Raw genomic sequence first — 7,943 nt, 5'->3', positions numbered from 1 at the left:
TACAGAAAATCAATAAAGCAATAGAGATCCCAAATAACATGATAGAACATTTAGACTTAATTGATATTCCCAGGACATTACATCCAAAAAAACTGAATACACATTTTTTCAAGCACACATGGAACATTCTCTAGGACAGACCACATACTAGGACACAAAACAAGCCTCAACAAATTTAAGAGGATAGAAATTATTTCAAGCAACTTTTCTGACCACAACAGCATAAAAGTAGAAATCAATGACAGAAAGAGAAATGAGAAAAATAAATGATTACATGGAGATTAAGTAACATGCTACTAAAAAATCAATGGGTCAATGATGAAATCAAAGAGGAAATTTAAAAATACCTTGAGACAAATGACAATGAAAACACAACCATACAAAATCTATGGGATACAGCAAAAGCAGTTTTTAGAGGGAAGTTCATAGCAATACAAGCTTACCTCAAAAAACAAGAAAAATCTGAAATAAACAATCTAAACTACCATGTAAAAGAATTAGAAAAATAAGAGCAAACAATACTTAAAGTCAACAGAAGGAAGGAAATATAAATATCAGAGAGGAAATAAGTAAAATAGGGATTTAAAAAACAACAGAAAAAATCAATAAAATCAAGATCTTTTTTTTAAAGAATAAACAAGATTGAAAACTTCTAGCCAAGTCCACCAAGAAGAAAAGACGACCCAAATAAAATTTTTTAAAAAAGAAATGAAAAAGTTAGAATAACAACCCATACCAGGGAAATGCCAAAAACTATATGAGAATACTATGAATAATTATATGCCAACAAATTGGACAGCCTAGAAGAAATGGACAAGTTTCTACAAACATACCATCCACCAAAACTGAGTCAAGGAAAAATAGATAATTTGAACAGACTGATCAATAGAATATCAATATATGATATCAAATATGTAATAAAAAATACTCCCTGAAAACAAAAGTCCAGGACCAGATGGCTTCACAGGCAAATTCTAACAAACATAAATAAAAGAACTCATACTTATCCTTCTTAAACTTTTCCAAAAGGTTGAAGAGGAGGGAACACTCCCAAAGTCATTGATACCAAAACCAGACAAAGACACTACAAAAAAATAAATTTAAAAATTTACAGGCCAATATCTTTGATGAATATAGATGCCAAAAACCTCAACAAAATGTTAGCAAATCAAATCTAACAATACATACATGGTGTACAGTATCATACACCATGATAAGGTTGTATTTATCCCAGGGTCAAAAGGATGGTTCAACATACACAAATCAATCAATGTGATGCACCACACCAACAAAAGAAAAGACAAAAACCACATGATCATCTCAATAGATGGAGAAAAAACATTTGATAAAATTTAACATCCATTCATGATAAAAACTCTCACCAAGGAGGGTATAGAGGAAACATATCTCAACATAATATAAGCCATTTATGACAAACCCGCAGCCAACATAATACTCATGATGAAAAGCTGAAAGACTTCTCACTAAAATCTGAAGCAAGACAAGGATGCCCACTCCCACCATTTCTATTCAATATAGTATTGGAAAGCCTAGCCACAGCAATCAGACAAGAAAAAGAAATAAAATTTAACAAAACTGGAAGGGAAGAGGTAAAATTGTCGTTATATGTAGATGACACATACTCTATACAGAAAACACTGAAGAGTCCACACAAAAACTATTAGAAGTGTTAAACAAATTCAGCAAGGTAGCAGGATACAAGATTAACATACAGATATCTGTTGCATTTTTTTACACTAATAATAAAATATCAGAAATAAAAAGTAAAAAAAAATCCCATTTAAAATCATGTCAAAAATAAAATAACTAGGAATAAACTTCACCAAGAAGGTGAAAGACATACACTGAGAACTACAAAACACTGATAAAGGAAATTGAAGATCATTTAAAGAAATGGGAAAATGTCCCATTCTCTGGGATTGGAAGACTTAATATTGTTAAAATAACCATACCACACAAAGCAATGTACAGATTTAATGTAATCCCTACCAAATTACCTATGACATTTTTCACAGAAGTAGAATAATCCTAAAATTTATATGGAATCATAAAAGACCCAGAATTGCCAAAGTAATCCTGAGGAAAAAGAAAAAAATCTAGAGGCATAACCCTCCCAGACTTCACACAGTCTTACAAAGCTGCAGTAATCAAAACAGCATTGTTTTGGCACAGAAACAGACATGGATCTGTAGAAAAGAATAGAGAGCCCAGAAATAAACTCACACACCTACAGTCAGTTAATCTTTGACAAATGAGGCAAGAATATACAATGGAGAAAAGACAGTCTCTTCATCAAGTGGTGCTGGGAAATCTGGACAGCCACATGTATATCAGTGAAGTTAGAACACTCCCTCACACCATATACAAAAATAAACTCAAGATGGACTTTAAGATATGACACTATAACACTCTTAGGAGATAACTTAGGTAAAACATTCTGTGACATAAATCATAGCAATGTTTTCTTAGGTCAGTCTCCCAAGGCAATAGAAGTAAAGCAAAAATAAACAAATGAGACCTAATCAAACTTACAAACTCTTGCACAAAAAAGGAAACCATAAACAAAACAAAAAGACAACATACAGACTGGGGGAAAATATTTTCAAATTATGTGACCAACCAGTGCTTAATTTCCAAAATATACAAACAGCTCATACAACTTAATATAAAAAAATACCCAATCAAAAAATGAGCAGAAGACATAAATAGACATTTCTCCAAATGGCCAATAGGTACATGAAAAGATGCTCAATATCACTAATTATTACAGAAATGCAAATCAAAGCTATCATGAGGTATCACCTCATACCAGTCAGAATGGCCATCATTAAAAAGTCTGCAAATAATAAATGCTGGAAAGGGTGTGGAGAAAAGGGAACCCTCCTACACTGTTGGTGGGAATGTAAATTGGTGCAGCCACTATGGAGAACAGTATGGAAATTCCTTAAAAAACTAAAAATAAAGTTGCCATATGATCTTGCAGTCCCATTCCTGGGCATATATCTGTAGGAAACTATAACTTGAAAAGATACATGTACCCCTATGTTCGGAGCAGCACTATTTACAATAGCGAAGACATGAAAACAACCTAAATGTCTATAGACAGATAAATGAATAAAGAAGATGTTGTGTGTGTGTGTGTGTGTGTGTCTGTGAGTGTGTATATATACACAGTGGAATACTACTCAGCCATAAAAATGAATAAAACAGTGCTATTTGCACCAACATGTATGGACCTAGAGATTATCATACTAAGTGAAGTAAGTCAGACAGAGAAAGACATATAAAATATGATATCACTTATTTGCGGAATCTAAGATAATGATACAAATGAAATTATTTACAAAACAGAAACAGACTCACAGACATAGAAAACAATCTTATGGTTACCAAGGCAGAAGGAGGAGGACAGATAAATTAGGAGTTTGGGATTAACAGATACACACTACTATATATAAATAAATAACCAACAAAGACCTACTGTATAGAATGGGGAAGTATATTCAACATCTTTTAATAACCTATAATGGAAAAGAATGTGAAAAAGAATTTATATGTATAACTGAATCACTTTGCTCTGTACACCTGAAACTAACACAACATTGTAAATCAACTATACTTCAACTTAAAAAAGAAATTTAAAGTAATACATGGTGACATTTCACTTAAGGAGCAATTAAATCTTTAATTCATCATTATTTCTGTTTATCTGTATAGCCATATGTGAAAATAACCCTTTGGGTTTTTTAAAGTAATTTTTTAAAGTTTCCTATAATTAGTTTTCTGTAAACTTTCCATGTTTTAAAAGTCACTTTTTGGATGTTTATAACTGAAGCACACCATCAACAAGGACACAAATTAGATCAACTGCCAGCTTAGGAACAAACATCCTCATGTCACCCATCACCCTTCGGGTATTCTTTTTGTTTTGCCCTTCACCTGGGAGGAGTTTTACAATTTTTTTCCCCTGGACAAGTTTTATTGAACAGTAGGCAATCTATGAGAGGAAAAACAAAGCAGCAATTGCCCAGATCCCTGCATAGTGCTGTTTGAGAATCATATGAATAATATATGTAAAGTACATAGAGAAGCAAGTGTTCTATATATGTTTGCTGTTATTACTTCATAATGAGAAACTAATAGATAATTATACAATGGAGAAGTAAAATATTAACATACTGCAGAGAAAGAAATTAATACTAAAAGACTCATCTAAAAGAATTTAAAGCTGTTTCATCTAGGGGGAGGAAAACAGGGTTTTACTAGTTTTTTATAACAAGCCTCATAGAATATTTTACTCTATAGTTATGTTAAAAATAAAAACCTATAAGAAAATAAGGAAGGAAGGCAAGGAAGCTGGAAGGTAAACACTAACCAGAAGAAAGCTGGTATAACAATATTCATACTAGATAAAATAGAATTTAATTATTTAAGAAGGCTAAAGAAGGACATTATGTAATTACGATAATATAATATTTTTGAACGTGTGCGTACTTAGCATCATAGCTATACAATAGATAAAGCAAAAACTGACAGATTTACAAGAAGAAGTATTTTTTAAAGCATACACAACCTTATTACCACAGTCAGAAGTCAGTATATTAGCAAAAGAAAAATTAGGGTATGGATTATTTGAGCAATAATTAGATATTCACAGAGCCAAACTCTGGGTCACAAAGAAAGTCTCAACAAATGAAATAAAATTTTAAAATCCAGATCATACAGACAATATTTTGTGACCATAATTAAAGTGAAATATATATCAATACCAAAAAGAAAAAAAAATTAAAGAAATCCATATGTTTGAAAACATAGAAAAAATTCTCTTACATAGCTCATAGGCTAAAAACAAACAATAGAAATTAATAAAAAGTGAATAATGATGAAAATTTCATATATCAAAACTAGTGAATACAGATGGAGAAAGCGTCTATTGAGTTGCAGCTCTCAGAGATGATGACAACAGAGATGCAAAGTATATAGAGAAAGAACATCAGGAGGCAGAACTTGGAGAGAAATCTCCACATTCTGGAGAAAAAGATGGAGGAGATGCTAGCCAAGGAGAGCTGGAAAGAGGTACATAATCAAAAAGATAGGAGGAGAATGGTAATAGTAATGTGTTAAAGAGCAAAGCTGTGTTATCAAGACTAATCAGGATTTTCTCCCAGAAACTCCATGGGTCCACATTTTTTACAATGATTTTCAGGGTACTCTTCTAATCTATAGTGGCAGCCACAGTCCTATTGGCCACTCTGCACTCTTTCTTCTCCCTTGAACCAGGCCGTCGGGGGCTGAATCTCTGGAGCTACCATTTCATCAATGTCCTATTGCACCCGGCAGTCACCGGTCTCTTCAGGAACTTCTCCAAGATACTCCTTGTGATGGACATTGGACCTTCATGGCTGGCTTGCTCTTCCTCTCTCACTCCATTCACATGGAGGCAGTGGCAGGAATTGTGAGATGGACTGATGTTGGGGCCAGTATTTCTTCTCTCATTGTCTGCTACATTAAACACTATTCTACAAGAAACTACTCAGCCAGGTCCTGGGGCTGGTTCCTGGGCATGGTACTGTGGGCAGGATGCAGCGTGTTGTGGAAGGAACAAGGAGTGACTGTCCTTGCAATTTCAGAGGTTTATGATATGTTTGTCGTTCACAGGCTGAAAATGAAACAGATCTTACCCACCATTTACAAAAGGAAGAACTTGTGTCTTTTTCTCAGCATTACTTTATTAACTTTCTGGGGAACCTCCCTTTTTGGTGTCTGTTTATACTGGATAGGAAACAAACCACTAAGCTTTTCCAGCTTTGACAACCCAGTTGCTGATTTGCTTACCTCCTACCTCGCATGCTCATTTTCTTCTACTGGCCAACCAGGAACCTTTGGCTGTTGCTATGCCCAGATGCCCTCAGTTTTAATTAGTCAATGGATGCCATGCCCCTGCTCAAAACAAATTTGTGATTGGAGAAACCTACACACTGTAGCCTTCTATGCTGGACTCCTCCATGCCTACTGTGGTTTGAAAAGCCCAAGCATAGAAAGAGAATGCGACAGGAGATTTGTAACAAAAGGCAAGCAGAATGTAAATAAGCATAGCTACCATTCAGATGTGGAGTACCGGAACTCAGAGATTGAGCCCAGTTTTGCATCAAAAGTAGAAAATGGCATTAAAACCCCAATGCAGGGGACACGGGTTCCAGCCCTGGTCCGGGAAGATCCCACATGCCACGGAGCAACTAAGTCCTTGCACCACAACTGCTGAGCCTGCACTCTAGAGCCCACGTGACACAACTACTGAAGCCCGTGCACCTAGAGCCCGTGCTCCACAACAAGCGAAGCCACCGCAATGAGAAGCCTGTGCACCACAACGAAGAGTAGCCCCCGCTTGCTGCAACTAGAGAAAGCCCACGTGGAACAATGAAGACACACACAGCCAAAAATAAAATAACTAAATTTATTAAAAATAATAATGCATCACAGAGAACACAGCTTGCCTCTATGGAAAGCATTGTTGTTCTGTCTTTATCTTTGTTAATAATACATTTTGTTCCTGCCACAAACCTGTTTTTCTATATCTTCTTTGTAATTGCACAATGAGTATTGTATATTCCTAGTACTGGCTTCTGCCTCCTCCTTACAGTGGATGCCAGAGCCCTTTATGTCAAAGTCTAAAAGTAGTTTCTCAAGAGCTTGATCTTTTATGCTACAGCTACATTAATTGTTTTCTATGAACTCAAGACTGCAATCAGGAATGGTGACTGGCAGAATGAGGAAATACTATATAGGTCAGGGATAAAAATAAACCTAGATAAAGGATGGAGTAACCTTGGAAATGTTCTGAAGAGTCAGAGCAAAATTTCTGAAGCTAAAAGCACCTATAGAAATACTTTGTACTACCAAAGCAACATGGCTGACATGCTTTATAATGTAAGGTTACTTCTACAAGAGAGCAACAGGTTTGCAGAAGCACTACATTATTATAAATTGGCAATCAGGAGCATGCCTACATTGGCTTCTTCGTATTTAAACATTGGTATTATTCTAATGAACCAAGGAAAGACAGAAGAAACCTGATGCACATTTCTTAAGTGTTCTGAGATCTCCCTCCAAAACCTAAGGGACCCTCATGCACACATAAGAGCTCGGTAACCAGCTGTCTGTACAACATGGGGAAACACTATTACGAGCAGGGACACTATGAGGATGCTTTTAGTGTATACAAGGAAGCAATTCAGAAAATACCAAGGCAATTTGCCCCATAGAGCTTGTACAGCATGATGGGTGAAGTATACATGCTATTAAGTAAACTCCCTGAAGCAGAGCATTGGTGTATGGAATCACTGAGATCCAAGACTGACCACATCCCTGCTCATCTCACCTATGGGAAACAGGTCATAAGGGTGAGACTGAAAAGTTCTCCTTGAAGGCTATTGACCTGGATCCCACCAAAGGAAGTGTTAAAAGCATTTTGGGGAGTATTCACTTTGCTGTTCACACAGCGGTTCAATACCAAAAAAGCAGAACATTGGAAACCTCCTGAAGGAAATAATAATTACCCATAGAACGGTAAACCAGAGCACTTAAAATAGGATCTTTTGGCATTTGTAAAGTGGGGAGAGAGTCTTAAGTTTCAAGTTTTGTTCATTTCTGAAAGCTAATTTAGGAAGTATATTGTTCATTAAACATTGTGAGAGGAAGTCAGAGTGTGTGTTAAGGCAAGGTAAACTATTTAAAGTCAAATGTTCATAGGAAGTGATTAAAGAGTAGTGTGAATCCTGGTGAGCTGGCAGGTTTTCCTGAAGCGGCTGTCTTCCCTCTTTGGGACAGCCTGCTTATCAGTTTCTAAAACTTAGAAAACTTCTTTTTAATACTGTGTGAGGATCTGTCAGAATCTACAGGTTTTTCCTGATTAGTGCACATAA

At 35.6% G+C, this 7,943-nt stretch overlaps 1 pseudogene; it reads left to right on the top strand.

Moving 5' to 3' along the window:
* The first annotated feature begins 5,061 nt into the window (after nucleotides 1-5,061).
* On the top strand, nucleotides 5,062-7,561 carry LOC116764044 (annotated as a pseudogene).
* The last annotated feature ends 382 nt before the right edge of the window (nucleotides 7,562-7,943 follow it).

The sequence above is a fragment of the Phocoena sinus genome, chromosome 13 (assembly GCF_008692025.1).
Source record: "Phocoena sinus isolate mPhoSin1 chromosome 13, mPhoSin1.pri, whole genome shotgun sequence".
Lineage (NCBI taxonomy): Eukaryota > Metazoa > Chordata > Mammalia > Artiodactyla > Phocoenidae > Phocoena > Phocoena sinus.
This window is presented reverse-complemented; position numbering and strand designations above follow the sequence as displayed.